This window comes from Neopsephotus bourkii, unplaced genomic scaffold (genome assembly GCF_033783945.1).
Source record: "Neopsephotus bourkii isolate Nb327-2 ecotype Australia unplaced genomic scaffold, CSIRO-AGI_Nbou_v1 NB_544, whole genome shotgun sequence".
Taxonomy (NCBI): domain Eukaryota; kingdom Metazoa; phylum Chordata; class Aves; order Psittaciformes; family Psittacidae; genus Neopsephotus; species Neopsephotus bourkii.
Window position 1 is genome coordinate 247,342 of NW_026901045.1, and position 23,461 is coordinate 270,802.

General features: G+C 43.5%; 1 long non-coding RNA gene across 1 annotated transcript in view; it reads left to right on the forward strand.

The window, feature by feature from the left end:
• Positions 1–22,108, forward strand: part of LOC133210961 (uncharacterized) — a 70,283-nt gene extending 48,175 nt beyond the window's left edge. The window contains exon 2 of the long non-coding RNA XR_009725059.1: positions 21,845–22,108. This is a non-coding gene — a long non-coding RNA (uncharacterized LOC133210961). The remainder of the gene's footprint in view (positions 1–21,844) is intronic.
• Positions 22,109–23,461: the final 1,353 nt, after the last annotated feature.

Sequence of the window (23,461 nt, forward strand, 5' to 3'; positions counted from 1 at the left end):
TTATATATGTTTTGGAGGACCCTACTTGAGCAGGGGATTTGGGCTAGATCATATCTCCAACATATGCCAACTACAGGCTGCTGGGCCTGCCCCTTTTTTCTGTTGTATGGCTCTCTGGTAACAGGGGAGGCCATCCTTCACATCAAGGTCTGGCATAGCATGTGTCCCCACCACTCCACGCTTGCTGGGTTGCAGCCAGCAGTGGAGCTAAAGGTTCTTCTTGGTGGCAAACACAGAGGCCAACCCAGTCTTGCCCTTGATTGTGGTAGCAGGCATTTGGTCAGCATCAGTCCTTGCACCTTGTTGTCAATGCAGAGTTCCACCTGCTTCATCCAATAACAAGTCGTTACTATGGCAGGGCACACATACATTTACATTAGCAAAGTAACTATTACAGGGTGCAGCAGCATGTTGAAGATGCTGATGGCAGTGAGGGACTAGCCAAAGAAATTTCTTATCAGTGGAATTCTCCCACCCTCTTAATTTGTTCTATTACCTGCTTTATAACACTACTATTGTATTAGAAACTTTCTAGCTTTTGCCTTTGCATTTTCTAGCAGCTACTGCAAATTTGCACGCTCTAACATCTCTTTTACAAGTGACAAATCTATACAATACAAGGTGTAGTTTCTTATCAGCAACTGGCTAGTAAATACAGGTGGGTTTAGACACAAAATCACAGCCTCTAATAATAACTATTTTACAAGCCCACATATTCAAGCTGTTACTTTTCAATTGCTCCCAAATGATGTTTTGCAATCATTAGTTTTTCTCTTCCTCTATCTCATTCTGCTTGGGGTATTCATGGTCAGCTCCTGTACCTGAAGCATCAGGTTCCTCCATTCGTCTGTCCAGCTCATGGTGAGGCTTGACAAACTTTGCAGGCAGGCGCCACCCTAATGCTGCTTAGGTGACGGCTCATAAAGCTTACAGTTGTACTACTCCTCTTGCTCTTTTTCCATTAGCAGCTCTTGTTTCAACCGATCTATCTGTTCCTCGGAGTCTTGGATTCACCCCCAGGTTACTTTAAACATATTAAGCTTGGTTTGGTTTGGTTTTGTTTTGTTTTTTCACTCTTCCACTCTGGTGTCCATCCTGGCCCTTCCACTGGTGGAGCACCGGGAGCCAAATCGGAGGCTCACCCTGCTTTGCATGGCTACAAACACCAGCCTGCTCGGCAGCAGCTACAGCTGCCTGCCTGCTTCAGCAGCAACCATAAATACATGCCGGCAACCAAACTTTTGCATTAAACTTTTCTTGCCCAAAATGTTAAACTGCTACCCGTTAAAAACTTTTACATGAACCCAACAACAAAAAATACACAGAACACCGTCTGCCCTCAACACACACCCACACACATATGGGATCCCACAAGCACACTCCACACAACTACAGTGTTTAAAGCACAAAATTCAGACAATCCTTACTCCCAGTACACAATCACATGTACAGAATGTGGCACAAGGACCCTGTGGAGACTAACAGGAAACCAGCTCCGAGAAGCATCATTGCAGTGGGAGGTGGCAGGCTCAGCATTAGCGGGCATCCCTGCAGAGGCTCTGCCTCACCCACATCCCATGAGGCTTGGGCTTTTATACTGACCAAAATGCACACTCATTCCGACACAGGTGGCCAGCCTATGTTGGAAGAAGTGGCCAGCAATACCTATAAAGCTCTCCAAAGGTTGATAGAAACCTGGACATAGTTATCTTTACCAACTTCTAGTACATGAGTATCATGAAGAGACTGTATTAAATGAGTTGTATATGGGGTCCCAAGTCCATGGTCCATCACAGTCTGCCCGATACCCTTGATAAGAGCATACGAGAGACCTTCCCACCACCGGAAAACCACACAATACGTCTGTATCCATCACTGGTGTCACTTCTCCCTTTACAGATGTGCATTTAACATGAGAATCTGGGGGATATAAATTAGGCTCCTTTCCAGATCAATAGGCTCCAGGTTAAAAGGACCATCCAGGTCAGCATCAGAATTGTCAGGCATCAGAACCTCAGGATCAGCAACAGCAGTCTGATGGAGGTGCACGGGCTCTTTCTTGGGGTCAATAGGGCCTGAGTCAAAAGGATCATCTTCATCTCTGTCCTCAGTCTTTGCAGTCGTGGAGGCAATTGGCAGAGGTTCGGGGGGGGGGGGGAGGTGTTTTTTTTGTTTGGTTTTTTTTTTTTTTTTTTTTTTTTTTTTTACTTTAACTTAAGAAACGTTGTTCCCTTCACTTTAAGGAGGACTGAAAACGTCCATAAAATGGATGTCCTAAGCTCAAATTTCAATTCATTCAATCACTGACAAGGGGGTTGTCAGACCATCGCTGAAATACTGCAATAACAGCACTTAGCTCTAGTGTTTGTAGTGAATTGGAAAAATGACCAAGCATCTTCTGCTCTTTCCAACCATCATCTGTTTGCCAAACATATCCGGCTGTGTGACTGATTTTGCTTGCATCTGTAAAGACGGTTAATCCTAGAACAGGTTTACTAGGATAAAAGGTAACATCTTCAAACGGATTATTCTTTAGCATTGTAAACATCTTATGAGGTAGAAAATGTATATTAAGAGGACCAACAAAACCTATCAGAGCAAACTGAAAAGCAGAGCTAGATTCTTGTTCCCAGTCACCTGGTAAGTGACAAATTTGTGATGGATCACAGCCCATAATTTCCTGACAACGTGAACGACCTCATACAATCAAAAGAGCAAATACTTCTAACTGAGTAGTTACAGTTTTATGTAGGAAAATCCATTCTAAAATGCATAAAGGATCAGTCTTTTGAAGATCCCATTGTGCTAGTAGGCTAAATGGATAATACTCACTGTTGACAATAAACAGAATAACCTGTAAATCTGGATTCTGTTGAGAAGCCTAAGAGGTAGTGATTTTTGTCATGATGTGATCTAAGGCCTCATTCTGAGATTTTAATAGAACTTTTTTTTTTTTTGCCTTTGACTCACCCTTTAAAAGGGGCATGAGATCAGTCAGATCATCATTTGTGATTCCACACAAAGGGCAGATCTATTGAATATCACCCATCAATTTCTGCACGTCAGACAAGGTTTTTATCTGTGTGGTAATTTTGACTTTTTGAGGCCTAATTTCAATTCCGGGAATGATCCACCCCATATATTTCCAAGGGGCTTCACGTTGCACCCTGTCTGGTGCAATTACCAGTCCTGCTTTTGCTAATTCTGATTGTACCAGGCAGAGCAGATGGTCCTTGTTTATATGTTTGCCTGCAATTAGGATATCATCCATATAGTGATAGATAACACATTTTTGCAGTTTTTGTCAGATCAGTTGCAATGCCCAGGCAACATACAGTTGACAAATAAGAGGAGAATTTTTCATACCTTGAGGTAAAACAACCCATTCATATCTCTTAACAGGCTCTCCTTTGTTAATTGCTGGGACAGAGAAAGCAAAATTTTCACAATCGCTTGGGTGTAGAGGAATTGTGAAAAAACAGTCTTTTAAATCAATTATTATTAAATCTCAACCCTGAGGTATCATTGAAGGGCTAGGCAAGCCAGGTTGCAAAGCAACAACATTCAATTGTCTTGTGTCCAAACTTGTCACATTTAATACATTTATCTGCAAAACCAGTAACACCACCCTGAGGGGGGTGGGTTGCTGGACTAATTTTCTTTACAGTACACTTTTTCTTTTTAAAATGTCCCGTCCGTCCACAGTTATAACATCTCATACTTTTAGTACCCCCACGATCACCCTGACCTTGTTGAAGGGGTTTAACAGCAGCAGCTAAGGCAGTAGCAATGTATCCAGCCTTTTACTCTGCTGTGCCCACTTCATAAAAGGCATCCATCATTTCGTGAAGACCAGCAGATTTTGGCAAAACCTGCAAAATACGCTTACAAGAGGGGTTAGCACTTTCCCTAGCCAGAGACATAAGCATCAATTCTTTAGCATTAGATGCCAGATCAATAGCCTCTGTCAATCTGTCAATAAATTGCATATATGGCTCAGTAGGTCACTGCTTTACTGATGTATAGGAAGGATTAGGTTTTCCTGCTTCCGGCACAGCTTTCAGCTAAAGCTGTGCTTGCTGTAAAACTTCAATTTTCCTGACCTTGTTGTAGAAGGGGTTTAACAGCAGCAGCGAAGGCAGTAGCCATGTATCCAGCCTTTTCCTCTGCTGTGCCCCCTTTAAACCATATCTGAAGGTGGGGAGTAAGCAACGATTGAGCTATCATACGGATATCATACGGTGCTAAGATATATGCAGAAAAAATATGTGCGATAATTTCCTGAGTATACGATGATTTTAACCCATAGGATGTTACCAGTTGACGCGCCTCCTTTACTACGCTTAAATCCAATGCTTCCCACTCCTTTCCCCCCTGTGGAGTGTTAAACACCCGGAATGCCGAGGGACCCATAGACAAAAATTCCCCTGTAACAATTGCATCTTTGAGCATCCCACCACAACATTTAGCAGGGTCTTTACCATAATCCCCTGCCCCCTGCCCAACACCCCTCCCAATCCCCTTTCCTTACTAGTGGATTGTAGGAGGGTGGGGCAAAGGTTTCGGAGGTTTCTTTTGCCTCCAATACTTTAATTTCTTCAGCAACTGTCCCAATTGACCATCACTGAGGCTGGTTCATGTCTGCCGATGAGCCGAGCTGTCTGAACCGTCTGAGTCGGGATCAGGAAGGGGAGGGTACAAGTCTGGTTCTGCCGGAGACTCTGGGTCTGGTTTCAGTTCTGATTCGGGGTCTCCTTCCTCTGGGTTGGAAGTGACCGCATTTGCAATCTCTGCCTGCACTTTCGGGCGCAAGCACTGTTTCACTTTATCTTCCCCCTTATGCCGAGGAGGCTTCTGCGATGCCGTGCCAGGCTCAACCGGGGGGGGGGGGGCAAATACCATAGAGGCAGCACTCTTCTGTACCTCTGACTAACTTTGTGAAGGAGCAGCAGCCAAGAAAACAGATGCCACTGCTGCCCGTTCCGATTTTAATTTCTTTAAAGTCTCAATTATCAATCTCCATAATGTAGAATACTTCAGGGCTTCCTTTGTCCCTTTACTAATCTCATCCCACAATGACTAGCCTATACGTTCCCAATCAGAAACCTCAAAGGTAGCTTGCTCTGTGGGGCCCACTTTAACAACCTCTGTAAGGCAGCACTATCATATTGCAGTCCTCTCTTAGACAGAATATGTTGGAGGAGCTCCATCACTGCCTGTTCCTCTTTGGATAGCAAGTGCCCCTTCTCCTCCCTGGCCACTCACCTGATCAGGGCCCACAGTTTGCAGATGTCTGACTTCACAGCACCGGGGCAGTGCTGAATTTCGGCCAGCTCTCTGCCCCCTCTTCGATTGGACCTTCAAACTTGCATGCCGCAAGTTACTGATCTGAGGGTCCCTGTTCGGGCACCATTTGTCGATGCGGGAGTCACAGACAATGCAGGAACGATCAATGTGATCAGGAAATGCCAATTTATTACAAAGCTTTAACTCCTTATATACCATTTCTTACAGGCACTTACAGTGATTTTGCATATGATGATTGGATACATGTCTTGAAGACCCTTAGCAACTAACACATAATTGGTTAAGCACAGGTGTGAGAACTTGACCTTGAAAGCTTGCCAACAGTCCACAGTTCTCATTAACTCAATGAATTCCAGCTTCTTCTTATCTTGCTTGCTTAAGCTTCCTTGGGCCTCTCACGGCCTTGCTGTATCTTTCAGGATTATTCAGTTTTTGCACCAATTATGTGTTCTCCCGTGAGAACACTGTTTCCACAGAACTGCACACAATACTCCAAGTGAGGCCTCACGAGATCAAAGGGGCAGGATCACCTCCTTCGACCTGCTGGTCATGCTCCTTTTGATGCAGTCCAGGATACGGTTGGCTTTCTGGGCTGTGAGCACACGTTGCTAGCTCGTGTTAAGTTTCTCATCGACCAACACCCCCAAGTGCTTCTGTGCAGGGCTGCTCTGAATCTTTTCTCTGCCCAACCTGTTGCTGTGCCTGGGATTGCTCCGATCTAGGTGTAGGACCTTGCACATGGACAGACAATTCACATACCTGTTCCTCCAGAAATGGGGTAGTTTTTCCATCCTGCTTTCTCATGTGTTCTCCATGATCCTGCAGGTAAAACCATAGGGTGCCCTGTGGCATGTAACCTTCTGCATCTTCCATCTCAAGCAAGAGAGCACTTACTGTTAACAGCTGAAAAGTTGGTCTGTACAAGTGAGGCCAGAATAAGAACACACAACCACTGCGTGCGGCCATACCAGTCATGCTAGAACTTCAATATGAACTGGAGTCAAAGGCAGCTAACTGGGATGCCACAACTGATATTTCCAGCTTATTTCTCTTAATCCCTGTGGCAGCAGAGTGCAGGCCACAGTTCGCTTTTACCTGGACAGGCATCCAGTAAACGTGGAATCGACTGCCCCAGGGGTGGAAATACATCCCTAGCCAAGGACTGATCCAGACTGCATTGGAACAGGGGCAAGCTCCAGAACACCTGCAATACATTGATGATATCATCATGCAGGGTGATACAGTAGAAGAAAGGGAAGAAAATAATCCAAATCTTTCTGAAGGCCACTTTTGCCATAAAACAAAGTAACATCAAGGGACTGGCACAGGAGGGAAATAACAAGAGGAGAGAATAGAATTGCTCAACACCCGCTGACTGATACCCAGACCAACCTGAGGAGCGTTATGGGCCTTCCAGGTAACTGCTCCCAATTTATATACTGGGCATGACGTGCTGTGGTATGGAATACCTCTTTGGCTACTTGGGGTCAGGTGTCCTGTCACTGCTTCTGCCCTGCTTCCTCTACTCCCTGGCAAAGCATGAGACTGAGAAAGTCCTTGATCAGAGTAAACATTACTTAGCAACAACTAAAAACATTGGTGTGTTATTAGCACTGTTCTCAGAATAAAGTAGGAAAAACAGCACTGCACCAGCTACTAAGAAGGAGAAAAATGACTGCTACAACTGATCCAAGGTCATGGGGTCCTGAGCAATGACGATCCTTTGAAAAAATGAAATGGGAGATAGTTCACACAGTAGCCCTTGGGCCAGTCCAGACAGGGCAAGATTTGAAAACTGTGCTTTACAACACAGCTATGGAGAACGGTCCTGCCTGGAGCCTCTGGCAGAAAGCACCAGGGGAGACTTTATGTTGACCCCTTGACTTTTGGGACCAGGGATATAGAGGATCCAAGGCCCACTATACTCCAACTGAAAAAGATACTGGCAGCCTATGAAGGGGTTCAAGCTCCTTTGGAAGTTATTGGTACTGTAGCACAGCTCCTCCAGGCACCCCAGTCACCTGTGCTGTGCTGGATGTTCAAAGGCAGGGTCTCTTCTACACCTCATACTACTGATGCTACGTGAAGTAAGCGGGCCACACAATGAGCTCACATAAGAAATCCCAGTTGTTGAGGAAATCTAGGAGCCATCATGGACTGGCCAAAGGGCAAAGATTTTGGAATATCACCAGAGGAAGAGGTGATGGATGCTGAAGAAGCCCCTCCATATAATAAACTACTAGAAGGTTGAGAGGGAACATGCCTTGTTTACTGATGGGTCCTTGTCCTGGGTTTAGCAGTGGCAGTCATTTTTCTCCTTCTTGGTAGCTGGTGCAGTGCTGTGTTTTGACTTTCAGCTGGGAACAGAGCTGAAAAACAATGATGTTTTGGTTTGGCCAAGGACTTTGTGGGCCTCATGCTCTGCCAGGGAGGAGGGGAGCCGGGAGGAAGCAGAGACAGGACACCTGACCCAAACTGACCAAAGAGGTATTCCATACCACAGCACGTCATGCCCAGGGGGGAACTGGGAGTTAGCCGGAAGGACAGGGTGGACTGCAGGGTTGGAGGAGGTATGGGTCGCTGCTTGATCGGGCTGGGGGGGGCGAGTTATCGGTCGCCTGGTGATGGGGTGTTGTATTCTCTTCCCTTGTTATTTCCTTTATCATTACTATTATTGGTGGTAGCAGTAGTGATTTGTGTTATACCTTAGTTACTAAACTGTTCTTATCTCAACCCGTGGGAGTTGCATTCTTTCTGATTCTCCTCTCTGTCCCTCCAGGAGTAAGGGGAGGGCAAGAAACGGGGGGGAGTGGGTAACAAGCTGTCTGGCTGTGGGTTAAACCATGACAGTCCTGCAGTACTGTGGGAAAGCATTGCAGATGGAAGGCAGCTGTATGGAGTCCCCTACAACAAGTTGCAGCAACTGCTGAAGGAGAAGGCGAATCAAGTCAATTTGCAGAGGTGAAGGCCATCCAGCTGGCCTTAGGCATTGCTGAACAGGAAAAATGGCCAGCACTTTATCTCTACATTGACTCACGGATGGTGGCAAATGCCCTGTGGGGGTTATATCAGGGGGAGATAGATGAGCGCTGCCTACAGCTGACTCCTCCAAGAAGTAGCATGTTGATCTTCTGCATGGTAGCTGGCCACTCAGGGACATGAAGACCTGTAGGCACAGGAGCCACATCAGGCGGGTGCTGAAAGAGTGCATTCTGCCCAGGGCTGCTGTCCTGGGTTCAGCAGTAGCAGTCATTTTTCTCCTTCTTAGTAGCTGGTGCAATGCTGTGTTTTTGACTTTCAGCCTGGGAACAACACTGATAACACCAATGTTTTTAGTTGTTGCTAAGTAATGTTTACTCTGATCAAGGACTTTCTGAGTCTCGTGCTCTGCCAGGGAGGAGGGGAAGCTGGGAGGAAGCAGAAACAGGACACCGGATCCAAAGTAGCCAAAGAGGTATTCCATACCACAGCACATCATGCCCAGTATATAAACTGCGGGCAGTTACCCAGAAGGGCTAGATCACTGACCCGGTCAGGCTGGGTATCGGTCAGTGGGTGGTGAACAGTTGTGTTCTCTTCCCTTGTTATTTCCATAATCATTATTATTATTGGGGATAGCAGTAGTGGTTTTGTGTTATGCCTTAGTTACTGGACTGTTCTTATCTCAACCAGTGGGAGTTACATTCTTTCCATTCTCCTCATCATCCTTCCGGGAGCACGGGGAGAAAAGCAGGGGAGTGAGTGAGTGGCTGTGGGGTTCTGGGTTACTGGCTGGGCTTAAACCATTGTGGTGCCCAACATGGGGCATAAAGGGTTGCGATAGCGACAGATCTGACCAGAGTGTGTCTGACCATATTTGTGATAAGCATTCACTGTTTCAGATTAATAGTCACTTGCCACAATACTGATTTATTGGCTCTCAAAGTTGTTGCTCTTGATCTCACAGTTTCAGCATGTTGCACCTTACTTACAGATAGTATTTGCTGTTTTAGTGTTTATCGGCTGGGGGGCCTGGGCTAAGGTTCTTGTTTCATTGTACTTTATGGTAATGATTTGTAATACAATAGACTCATTGATCATGAAACTGATCTGGCTTGTGTTCACAGCGCCGTCATCACTTCTATACTTTGGGAGGTATATAATAGAACTGTTTAACAATTACATATCTTTTTTCCCTTCCGCAGTGTCCTGGGTTCAGCAGTAGTAGTCATTTTTCACCTTCTTAGTAGCTGGTGCAGTTCTGTGGTTTTGACTTTCAGCCTAGGAACAGTGCTGATAACACCGGTGCTTTTAGTTGCTGGTCAGAATGTTTACTCTGACCAAGGACTTTCTGAGTCTCATGCTCTGTCAGGGAGGAGGGGAAGCATGGAGGAAGCAGAGACAGGACACCTGACCCAAACTAACCAAAGAGGTATTCCATACCACAGCACGTCATGCCCAGGATGTAGAAATGGGGGAAGTTACCCGGAAGAGCTAGATCATTGCTCGGGTTGGGTATCGTTTGGCGGGTGGTGAACAGTTGTATTCTCTTCCCTTGTTATTTCCATTATCATTATTATTATCGGTGGCAGCAGTAGTGGTTTGTGTTATACCTTAGTTATTGGACTGTTCTTATCTCAACCCATGGGAGTTCCATTCTTTCGATTCTACTCCCCATCCCTCTGGGAGAGGGTGGAGGAAGTGGGAGAGTGAGCGAGCACTGCATGGCTGCGTTACGGACTGGACTTAAACCACGACACATGGGTGGTCACCCTATGAAGGAGACATTCCCTTATGTTCCCGTCCCCCCCCCCCCCCAACTATTTACAGCATTATTTGAGAGTTCTGAAGGTTTTAAATGGCCTTCGGGTACCCTTGAGACCTGCCTGCTGATTGTGATGGGGATCACCATGTTGGCACACATGCAGAGTGTGTTTCATTCACGACCATTTCATCTGATCTTGAAAGTTAAGTGGAGTCGTGTTTGTGTCTTGTCTAGGATTAGACTACGATATAGGAGGACCAAGACATTGTACCCAAGGCTGGACAGTAATGAGTGGCAGGGTGTGTGGGACAGTATGGGTAAGCATCTAGTCCAATGGGCCCCTCCAGTGCTTTGGAACTTCACCACTGAACAAGTGCCAAATCCAGAAAAATTAGTAAAACACTTAAATTATGTGTGTTGTCTTCCTGGTCATACCAGAGAGGGACAAATCATGGCAACATGCTGGGGCTTGGCCTATACTTACAGAGCCCTGTTCAACACTATCCAGCACCTTCAAAGGGAATAAAATGTCTCTGGATCTAATGGCAACATAACAGACAAGAAAGCTACTCCAACTCCAAATACAGCAGCTGCACCAACCCTAGTGACAAGTACAGCAGCTACTCAAACTCTGACTACAACAGATAACGCAGCTCCAAGTACAGAAACTACACCAACCCCAGCTCCAAGCACAGCAACTACACCAGCCCCACTGACAAGTACAGCAGCTGCTCAACCTCTGACTCAACTAAAAACATTGGTGTTATCAGTGCTACTCCCAGGCTGAAAGTCAAAAACACAGCACTGCACCAGCTACTAAGAAGGAGAAAAATGACTGCTACTGTTGAACCCAGAACAAGAGGCTAAAATAATTCCTAGTTTCCAAACAATGTTTTAGCTTCAGCAAAATGTCAAAAAGCGCACGGTTATCAATTTCTTTGAACACACTTCTAAGAAGGCATGGTAAGAATCGAACAACATATTCTGAGTCACAAACAATATTTAAGGATTCTGCAGGGAACAGCATGTAAGACTGCAGCAATTTCAACTATCTGTATAGAGCCATCCACATGTATAACAGAGGATTGCCAGGAATCATTTTTAAAAAAAAACTACAGCAGCTTTTCCAGTTTTTTCCAGAGCCATCAACAAAAATGGTTTTAGCATCCTGAATGGGTTGCAATTTGTTCCTGTAGATCAAAATCTGAAAAAGCTCTTAGCAATTTATGTTTTGGAGTACCATGAAAAAATTTTACTGCAGTCTGCTAATGCTATTTAGAAAGAAACTGAGCAAAAAGGAACTGAAAGTCTGTTTCAGTTAATGGTAAATATGTGGAGACAGTGTTCTCACAGGAGAACACATAATTGGTACATAAACTGAATAATCCTGAAAGATACAGCAAGGCCGTGAGAGGCCCAAGGAAGCTTAAGCAAGCAAGATAAGAAGAAGCTGGAATTCACTGAGTTAATGAGAACTGTGGACTGTTGGCAAGCTTTCGAGGTCAAGTTCTCACACCTGTGCTTAACCAATTGTGTGTTAGTCACTAAGGGTCTTCAAGACATGCATCCAATCATAATATGCCAAATCACTGTAAGTGCCTGTAAGAAATGGTATATAAGGAGTTAAAGCTTTGTAATAAATTGGCATTTGCTGATCACATTGATCGTTCCTGTGTTGTCCGTGACTCCTGTGTTGACATAAATACATTTCTGCAGGTTTGTTGCCTGTTAAATGTTGAACCCTTGTGCGGCCTTTGGCAATTAAGTCAACAGTCATATCTAACGGTTCTGTCACAGTCTTTCTCTGGGTATGTGGTAAAAAAAAAAATTCCAAAAAGTAAACAGAGTTACTGTCAATTTTACATATAACTCCTAATGGCCTTCATTGCATATTAACAACTAGCAGAGAAATTGGCAAGTGTAAATGCACTCTATCTGCCTGTAGCATCTCAGTTTTTTGAGTCACTATATTCAAAGCATCAATAGCTTTAGGGGGTAAGCTGACAAGGAGAATTCAAGTCTGACACCCCTCGTAATAAATCAAAGAGTGGTTCAAGGTCAGCATAAGTAATACCCAACATAGAACGGACCCAATTAATAGTACCTAAGAGCTTTTGTAAATCATTCAAATTTGTGATTTTGTTTGCCAGTTTTAGCTTCTGAGGTTTTTTTCAGTTAGCACCTGATACGCGAATTGACTCCACAACTCATTAAAGTTGTAGAGTAGGTATGCTTTTTATTCAGTGCTGAGACGCACGGGGACAATTCCTCAAAGTCATGTGTACCTCAGTGTTGTTTCCCTCTACATTTATTCTCTAAAGTTATATATATTCATAAGGTTGCACAATACGTCTATACATATTCATGTCCTATCCCCACTTTATATTATAATGAGCTAGTAGGTCCTTTGCACCTGCACAGTGCTCCTTCTGGTCATGGGCAGGGGTCTCAAGATGAAGTAAATGAGTCTTCCTCCTGTGGGTAGGGGTCTTCAAGATGAAGTGAATGAGTCTTCCTCTTCTTGAACTTTTCACCGTTTAGTCTTCATGTATGGCCTTAGGGTTTGGTCGGTGTCCCAGCCATAAACTATCTGCTTCTCCCCCTTATCAGTAGATTCAGGGGTCTGCTTTTCCTTGTCAATAGAACCAGGTGTCTGCTTTTCCTTATCAATAGTTAGTGCCTTTGTTCTGCTTAGTAGTCATGATAGGTACATACAATACTTTTGTTTGAGCAAGCAAATTCCTCTAACCCCCTTGTACAACCCCCCTGTACATTGGTTAACCCTCTGCATCACACCCACCCCCAATATTTCCAGGGTGGCATTCTTTTTATTTTTTCCTGGGCAACTTGTAGTCCAAAACAACATAAATTTTCTGTTAAATGATTAACAGTAGTTTCTAAATATTGTTCTGTTTCTGCACAGACCAAAATGTCATCCATATAGTGATAAATTATCGAACCTGGAAATGCACTCCTAGTTGGTGATATAGCTGTGGAAACTACTGACAGATTTTTGCACAGTTCATCATTCTTTGTGGCAAAACAGTACATTGGTATCTTTGCAAGGGAGCAGCACAGTTGACTGAAGGCACAGAGAAAGCAAAATTATCACAGTCTGAAGGATGCAAAGGAATGGTAAAAAACAATCCTTCAAATCAATAATGCAGAGAAACCACTAAGCTGGAAACACAGTAGGATTAGGCAAACCTGGTTGTAAAGCCCCCATGAGTTGCATTACATTATTGCATGCAGATCTTGCAAAAGTCACAATTTCCCTGATTTCTTTGGAATTATGAAAATGGGTGTGTTCCAGGGACTAGTGGATGAAACAATATGTCCTACTTTCAGTTGCTCTTCAACCAGTAAATGTGCTTGCTCCAATTTTTCCCCTTTTAAAGGCCATTGATCAACCCAAAGTGGTTTTTCCATTAACCATGAAGATCTGAGCAGGGGCTTCATATCAGCGACTGTTAGGATAAATTTGCACCATCTGTGCTAAGTAACAAATTCCATTGAATTTGCAAATCTCTCCCCCACAGGTTCATAGAAACTGGCAGTATATATGGTTGAAAATCAGCCACAGCACCATCCGGTGTATTAGCTTTGAGGACTCGAGTACTTTTGAAAGGAGACTGTATACCTCCTATTCCAGCTACTGTTGTTAAAGCCTTTTCAAAGAGCCAATCAGTCGGCCACTGAGATGGCAAAATAATCAAAAAATCTGCCCCAGTGTCTATTAACCCACTAAAGACTCTATTCTCTATTTGCAAATTCAATATATCACAGTATCACAGTAGGTTAGAGATTGGAAGGGACCTCAAAAGATCATCTAGTCCAATCCCCCTGCCGGAGCAGGAACACCTAGATAAGGTTACACAGGAACGTGTCCAGGCGGGTTTTGAATGTCTCCAAACAAGGAGATTCCACAACCTCCCTGGGCAGCCTGTTCCAGTGTTCCGTCACCCTCACTGAGAAGAAGTTTCTTCTCAGGTTTAAGTGGAACCTCTTGTGCTCCAATTTGTACCCATTACCCCTTGTCCTTTCATTGTTTGCCACTGAGAAGAGCCTGGCTCCATCCTCGTGACACTCCCCCTTTATATATTTATATACACTAATAAGGTCACCCCTCAATCTCCTCTTCTCCAAACTATAGAGACCCAGCTCCCTCAGTCTTTCCTCATAAGGGAGATGCTCCACTCCCTTAATCATCTTAGTTGCCCTGCGCTGGACTCTCTCCAGCAGGTCCCTGTCCTTTTTAAACTGAGGGGCCCAGAACTGGACACAATATTCCAGATGAGGTCTCACCAGGGCAGAGTAGAGGGGAAGGAGGACCTCTCTCGACCTACTAACCACCCCCCTTCTAATACAACCCAGGATGCCATTGGCCTTCTTGGCCACAAGGGCACAGTGTCGGCTCATGGTCACCCTGTCGTCCACCAGGACCCCCAGGTCCCTCTCCCCTACACTGCTCTCTAACAGGTCGTTCCCCAGCCTATACTGGAACCTGGGGTTGTTCCTGCCCAGATGCAGGACTCTACACTTTCCCTTGTTATATTTCATCAAGTTATTCCCCGCCCAGCTCTCCAGCCTGTCCAGGTCCCTCTGGATGGCAGCACAGCCTTCTGGCGTGTCGGCCACCCCTCCCAGCTTAGTGTCATCAGCAAACTTGCTGATAGTACACTCAATTCCCTCATCTAAATCGTTGATGAATATATTAAATAATACTGGTCCCAGTACCGACCCTTGAGGCACTCCACTAGATACAGGCCTCCAACTAGACTCCGCCCCATAGACTACAACTCTCTGGCTTCTCTCCTTCAGCCAGTTCACAGTCCACCTCACTACCCGATCATCCAGACCACACTTCCTCAATTTAGCTGCGAGGATGCTGTGGGAGACCGTGTCAAACGCTTTGCTGAAGTCGAGGTAGACCACATCCACCGCTCTACCATCATCCATCCACCGTGTTATTTCCTCATAAAAGGCTACAAGATTGGTCAAGCACGACTTCCCCTTGGTGAAGCCATGTTGACTGCTCCTCATAACCCTCTTATCCTTGATATGCCTTAAGATGGCACCAAGGATAAGGTGTTCCATCACTTTCCCAGGAACGGAGGTGAGGCTAACCGGTCTATAGTTACCCGGGTCCTCCTTCTTGCCCTTTTTGAAGACAGGAGTGACATTTGCTTTCCTCCAGTCCTCAGGCACCTCTCCCGTTTCCCAAGACTTGGTAAAGATGATGGAGAGCGGTCCAGCAATGACCTCAGCCAGTTCCCTCAGCACCCGCGGGTGCATCCCATCTGGACCCATGGATTTATGGATATCCAGATTGCTCAACTGGTCTTTAACCCATTCCTCATCAACTAAGGCAGACCGCTCCGTTGACCTATCTTCATCCGGGGTCTCAGCGGTACAGGGCTCTTCAGGACTGCCTCCAGCAGAGTAGACAGAGACAAAGAAGTCATTCAGTAACTCTGCCATCTAGGTTGTTTCTGAGTAATCTCCTGGGTCCAGTATTCCTCAGCTTTCCTAGAGCTTCCAAATCCAGAGGTATCCTTGTGTTAATTTCTACTTTTGGCACCCAGTATGGAATCAAAACAAGTTGTGGTAGTTTTTGACCTTTTGGAATTTTACAACTGCCATTTAAGGCAGATGCTAAAATTTTTATTTCTACTGTATAATCTGACTCTATTACCCCTGGATGAACTTTTACTCCTTTGCAAGTTGTACTTGAGCGTCCTAACAAAAGACCCACAAATCCATTTCGTAAAGGTCCCCAAACATTGGTAGCTATAGCTTTAACAGTGGAGCAATCTAATTTGATGTTGGTGCTTGTTGCCAAATCCAACCTGGCGCTGCCTGTTGTGGCAGCTGCAAGAATCAGAGATGGAGTGTTTTCTGCAAAAAACCCTGTTGTTTTGAGGGGTATCGTTTTTCACCACGCTCCTCTTGGAGTTTCCCAACAAAGGATTTCCATCCTTATCAAATTTAGATTTACATTGATTGCCCCAGTGATATCCTTTCTTTCATCTGGGACAGAGTTGAGATGGTGTTTTTTTCTTTCTGCTTTTGTTTCTTTTTGGGACACATTTTACTAATATGTCCTTCCTGTTCACAGTTAAAACATTTTTGCTGACTCATATTAAGTTTCAATAATGCAGCAGCCAATAGCAGCCAATACAGAAGCCTTATGAGTCTCTGTACCGATATCCTGTTTTTTAATTTTTCCCTGACTGGGGCTAAAGCAGATTTGCAATCTCCATTTGCTTTTTCATATGCTAGATGAAATAAAAGCACACGAGCAGCCTCAGAATTATCAAGCTGTCTCTGTATAGCACTGTTTAACTGGTCTATAAAAGACACATAGGGTTCCTGAGACCCTTGGCGAACAGTTACGAAATAAGTAGTTTTCTTCTCTGATTCATGTACTCGCCTCCAGGCTTGAACAGCCATATGAGCGGCTTGCTGGAATACCAGAGGTTTGGTTATGAGGTTGCAACCATTGCCCGGAGCCTGTTAACATGTCAGCATCTATTGGTATTCCTCTTTGAATGTTATCTAATACTTGTTGAGACAAGGGGGGGGGGCACAAAATTACAAGATGGGATATAGAAATCTTTAGAAGTAGCTTTAAGTAATGTTAAATTTCATGGCTTTGCAACAGTAGCAATGGAAAATTACTGAGGTGCAGGATACATAGATAAAAATATATGGAGAGAGTGCAGCTAGAGAACATACTGAGAATTCTCACAAGATAAATCGTTATAGTTGACATAGCTTTAAGAAAAAACAGCCTAGAAAAACAGGACACAGGGATAAGGGGTATCTGGGAACTGCAGGTGTCCAGGATGAGCTACAGTTAAACTAACTGATAAGTAGGAGGATAGGAGGATTATTATGTCTCTGGTGCTAACGAACCAATTAAACTGGTATGAGCATCTACTGCGCGTGCTTCAAAGGCTGCCAGAAGTGATGAAGATTGTTGGAAGAAGTAAACGACCCTCAGAGACCACCACCACAATTCTGTACACATGCGGGGAACTCTCTGGAAAATGATGTAATCCATATGTAGCCTCATGAATATGTATGTATGCCCAGGGACTATATAAGGATGGCTTGTATGGCAATGTGGGGACACACGCTAGGAGGAGTTATCCCCCGTGTCTCCCGGCGCCGCAGTAAAGAATACCTGCTTGTCAGCTTGAAAACTTTGTTGGCAAGTTTGTTCAGATGGGACCCTCTCTGCTCAGCTGCAGGACCTGCTGAGGACAGGGCTCCCTAGGGCCCTGGGGAATTTTTCCTGGAGGGACCCCTCGACTCATTCGGATCGCTGCAGGAGCAGACAAGGACCATCTCATAAAAGGTATTCTATTTTTTGTATAGTCTGTAAGGTGCAGGGGGCACCTCGGTTTGGTAAATTGGTTTGGTAAATTGGTTTGGTAAGCGTACGCATGGTTTGGAAGCCTTCCATAAATCAAGATAAGAAATCTCGTGGGTAAAGGGGTATACCCGGCTGCTAGCGTCCGTTTGGTATACACCCCCAAGAAGCAGGGGGCTTCTTGTGGTTTGGGTCCTGCAGGACACAGGGGGTGTCTTGCAGAAAAGGTTTTGAATTTTACTGGTATACACCCACAAGAAGCATTTGATTTATTTTGTGGCTTGTTATATTAAGGATTTTGGTCTTGTGATTTTGGTATCAGTGACAGACTGTTATAACTAAGCAGGGGGCATCTTGTGATTTAGGTCCTACAAGACGCAGGCTGGTCAACTATAAAGGGTTCAAGGAAACCCCCCTATTAATGTTACAATATGGTCTGAGCCATAGGGGTTAGGAAGTATTGCTTTTGATTCTACTGGTATTCGCCTTATTTTGTGGCTTTTTACTGTAATGATTTTGGTCTTGTGATTTTGGTACTGGTGACAGGATGTTGTAACTGTGTTGTTAACTGTTGTTTGTTTGGTTGAATTTAAGTCTCTGTCTTTGTCTCAAGTGTTGTAACTGTGTGGAGTATGTCTGGGGATCTCGTCTGTGTGTGTGTGTGTGTGTGTGTGAATGTGAGACTGATAATGGAAAATCAGCAGAGTGAAGAGATCTTGAAAAAGAATCCTTTTGGGTGCATTTTGGCACACTGGAAAGAACTTGGAGGGTCTCCTGGGGGCTTGGTAAATAAGAAAATATTGGTAAAATATTGTAACCAATGGTGGCCTTTGTATACTTTGGAAGATCAGGAAAAATGGCCTAAAATTGGAACTCTGAACTATAATACAGTGTTACAATTAATGTTGTTTTAAGGGGGCAAGGAAAATGGGATGAAGTAATGTATGCAGATATGTTTTTCACTTTAAGAAATCACACAGAGTGACAGACTGAATGCAAAATTAATATAGCTCTGCCAGATTCCTTAATTTTCGCTTTGGAAAAGGACAGGGAAAAACTGAAAGTTAAGCTGGAGATGCTCAGCCTGTGATATTGGGGAAAGATGTTTAAAGTTAAAAAACAGTAATCAGGAACATAAGGTGGAAAATCACGTACTACAGGTACCTCCGAGAGGAGCACCCTCTGCATCTGTCCTATCTGATATTGATAAGGAGGAAGAGATTTCTGTCACTGGCAACAAGCGGCACATTCACATTCAGAGTTAAGAAGGGGTTAAACCAGAAGTGCCGTTGCAGAGGCAGGCATCTGCAGGCCCTGCAGAGCAGGGGGAGCTGCTGTGAGAAAAAGAAAAAAAAAAAAAAGGAAAACCAAGGGGGAAAGGAGGGGAGCTCGAGCAGCTCCTGTGTTTGAGCGTGGGAGGAGGGATGTCGGGAGGAGGTGGGGGAGTGGGCTCTTCTCTTCTGTGGGACCGGACCGGTGTGCGTGCTATGGGGGGTTTTGGACGCTGGAAGTGAGACTGCCTGGGGAGGGCAGTGCCATGGAGTGGCTCCGGTGACTGAACTGGAACTAAACTGACGGGGACCTGGGGAATCTACGCTAGCAGATCCACTGGTTACATTAAAACTAGGGACTAGAGGAAATAAAGTGGAATTTTAGTGGATACAGGAGCAAATTATTTGGTGTTAAATCAGAGAGAAAAGAATTCGTTACAGATGTGGGAGCTACTGGCCACCAGGAAAGAAAAAGAAAAAAAAAAAAAAAAGGCATTCTTTCTGAAACCTTTAAAGTACAAATTGGGAAAACAAATGGGAATGCATAAATTTTTATGCATGCCAAATTCTCTACAATCTTTGTTAGGGCAAGAAGCAACATTTAAAGAAGGCAAAATGGAATTCAGAGTTAAAAACAATTAATTGCAGTTTTGAGTTTAATTCAACAGAAAAGCAAAAAGGAGGACCTCCCTGAAATAGAAGAAATCCTTAATCAGGTATATGTGGGAGTATGGGCATCTGAAGTTCCAGGTAAGGCGAAAAATGCTTTGCCTGTTAAAGTGGAAATAAAAAGGGGGGCCTACCCAATTAGAATAAAACAGTATCCCTTAAAATTAGAAGATCAAAGGGAATAAAAAAAAAATTGATAAATTTTAAAATATAGATTATTAATTGAATGTGAATCGGAATATAATATTCCTATCTGGACAGTAAAGAAATATGATGAGAAAAGTTGTAGATTGGTTCACAATCTCAGGGCAATCAACAAAATTGCACAGGATATTCATCCAGTAGTAGTTAATTCGTATGACTGATTGACTAAATTGAATAATAATCAGAAATTGTTTGCCATCCTGGATTTAAAGGACACTTTCTTTTGCTTACCATTGGCCAAAGAAAGCCACAATTATTTGCTTTCAAATGGGAAAATCCTGACAGAGGAAGGGAAACTCAATTAACTTGGACAGTATTACCTAAAGGGTTAAAAAAAAAAAAACAGTCCGGCAATTTTTGGAAATCAGCTAGCATGAGAACTAGAATCATGGAAGCCACCTACTCAAACGGGACTCTGTTACAATATGTGGATGACCTGTTAATTGCTACAGAAACAAAGGAAGAATGTATCCAGTGGACAGTGGAATTGTTAAATTTTCTGGGACTGAATGGTTATCGGGTATCCAGACAAAAGGCCCAACTAACCCAAACCCAAGTTTCCTACCTAGGATATGAAATAACAGGAGGACAGAGAGAACTTGGAACTGCTAGAAAAGAAGCCATTTGCCAGACTCCAAGACCATTGACCGTCAAGGAGCTCCGGACATCCCTGGGAATGACTGGATGGTGCAGACTTTGGATCCATGATTATGGTGTTCTGGTAAGACCACTATATGAACTGTTGAAAGGAAACTCTCCCTCTTTAGAATGGACTGATATAGCAGAGGGGGTTTTTAGAAATTTAAAAACAGAGCTAATGAGAACTGCAGCTCTGTGACTCCTGGATGTGACTAAATCCTTTTGGCTATATTCCTGTGAAGAACAGGGAATAGCTTTGGGGGTCCTTGCTCAGAAACTAGGACCCTGCAGAAGGGCAGTGGCCTATTTTTCAAAACAGCTGGATGAAGCGAGCAAAGGATGGCCCAGATGCCTAAAAGCTATGGCAGCAGTTATCACAAATATTAAAGAGGCTTGCAAATTTACTTTGGGACAAAAGATTACTGTACTAGTGTCCCATGTGGTATCAGCAGTCCTGGAGCAGAAAGGAGCCCACTGGTTATCTCCTTCACGTTTTTTTAAATACCAGGCCACCACTGTAGAACAGGATGATACAGAAATTGTGGTCACTAACGCTGTAAATCCAGCATCCTTTTGCAGGAACAATTGACAGAACCACTAACACACAACTGCTTGACCACCATAGAGACTGTATATTCGAGCCGACCAGACTTGAAAGAAAAACCTATGGAAGATGGTGATTCTTGGTTTACTGATGGTAGTAGCTTCATGAAAAATGGTAAATGAAAGTTAGAATATGCCATTACCACCACTTCACAGGTAATAGAAGCTAAGCCTTTACCTGGTAACACCTCTGCCCAGAAGCCCTGGAACTGGCTAAAGATACAAGGATAAATATTTGGACTGATTCTAAATATGCATTTGGTGTGGTCCATGTCCATGGTGCTATCTGGAAAGAATGTGGACCTTTGAACACACAAGGGAAACAGATTAACCATGCTACAGAAATTCTACAATTACTGGAAGCTGTTCAGCTACCTGAAGAAGTAGCTGTTATGTACTGTAAAGGACATCAACAAGGTGGCTCTGATCAAGAAACTGGAAATAATTTGGCCAATTTTGAAGCCAAACGAGCAGCTGAACAATTTCAAATCATGTCCTTAATCCCTGATGGCAAACTAACAATTGAAAAATCTAAACCTAGATATTCAAAAGAGGATAGAAAATTGATTGAGGATCTAAAGGGACAGGAAAATAGAGGGTTGGGCTCAAATACCTGGTGGGCGAATTGTAATCCCCTATAACCAGCTCTGGATGTTAGCTCAGGAAGAACATAATAAAACTCATTGGGGTAGCAACTCTTTGCATAAATATTTAGACAAACAAATTGTAGGAAGGAATCTATACACCACAGTTCAATTAGTGACAAAACAATGTCAGCTATGTCTTAAGAATAATCCTAAGACTGAAAATAGAAATCAAACTGGGACAACTGGGAGAGGAAGTTATCCGGACAGCAGTGGCAAATAGATTTTTCTGAATTACCAAAAAAAAAAAAAGGGGTGGTTATCGATATTTATGGGTGTTAACGGATACTTTTTCAGGCTGGCCAGAAGCATTCCCTTACAGAATAAATAATGCAAAACAAGTGATTAAAATATTATTTAACAAGATAATAAGATCATTTTGGAGTACCAGCGGCAATTTCTTCCGACCGGGGTTCACACTTTAGTGCCAAATTGTTACAAGAAATTAGCAAAAAATTAGAAATTGATTGGCAACTACATGTTCCATATAGGCCTCAGGCCAGTGGGCAAGTAGAAAAGATGAACCATCTGATTAAACAACAAATTAGTAAAATATGTCAGGAAACGAATTTATATTGGTACCAGGCATTACCACTGGCTCTATTAAGAATTCGAACTAAACCCCGGTCAAAAGAAGAGGTTATCCCATTTGAGATTTTGTATGGAAGACCGTATCAGTTCCAGTTTAAAGCAGAGAGTCTTCAGGAAGTAGGAGAAGGCTATCTCCGACAGTTTCTGATCAATCTGGGAAAACAATTGGAGGAGATAAATAGGAGAATAATAGGGACAAGAGCAAGAGGTTTGGATTATCCAATTCACCCTTTCAGATCTGGAGACTGGGTTTATGTTAAGAATTTTTCAGGAGATCCTCTACAGGAGAAGTGGAGCGGACCGTACCAGATATTATTGACCACCTTTACAGCAGTGAAGATAAAAGAACAACCTGCTTGGATACATTATTCAAGAATTAAGAAAGCACCAGAGCCAGAGAAGACATGGCGGATCGAACCTTCAGGACCCTTACGTATGAAATTGCGTCGGTCATAATTTGGACTCATATGATAACTGGCACACAAGCTTGGCACCAGAACTTATACCTGAAATTAGTGCAGAATGTTACTAATGTTTTTAATCGTAGTGACTGTTGGGTGTGTGCACAGTTGCCTAAATCAGGAGAAAGTCTGAATCTCCCATTAATTGGAGTTCCAATTCCTAACACTGTCTCATGGACAAATTTTTGGGTGAACACTAGTAATCTGTATTCAAAGGAAAGTTTAAAATTTGGAATAGTTAATCCTAATATAGGTAATAAATATGACACCTGTGCACAAAGATGTATTACATCAGAAACCAGGGTAAGAAATTTTGCTTGTTTAAATGCCACAGATGTAGGTCACCATTCAAATTGCAATCATACTATTACTATAGATGTTATTGTAGTTCAATGGTGGCCCGTTCCTAAAGGGAAAGGATGGTATTGGTTATGTGGAAAAAATGCTTATAAGACTCTACCCCCCAACTGCAAGGGGGCATGCACCTTAGGTGCTGTAATACCCAATTTTGCTATTATCGACAGGCATCCTTCTGGGACCTGGATTAGAAGTTTTGCTAAACGGATTAAGAGAGGGTTTAACCCTATTTTTGAACGGCACACCGCATTTCATAGTTTTGTAAGAGGGCTAATTCCATCTTTGGGAGTAAGTGAATTAGAGAAGGCAATTGTAAATATCTCAGCAACTATAGAGGAAATGGGAAGCAAAAATATTATATAATCCAGGCAGAACAACAAGAGATAACCAGCCTGTCTAAAGTAGTATTACAAAACCAAATGGCTCTAGACATGTTATTGGCATCACAAGGAGGGGTTTGTTCCATAATCAATGAAAGCTGTTGTTCCTATATAGACCAAAGTGGCAGAATTGAAACAGATCTGGAGGAAATTTGGAAACAAACCAAGGTATTTCATGAAATGGCCATGGATGACACCTCCTGGGGTTTTGAA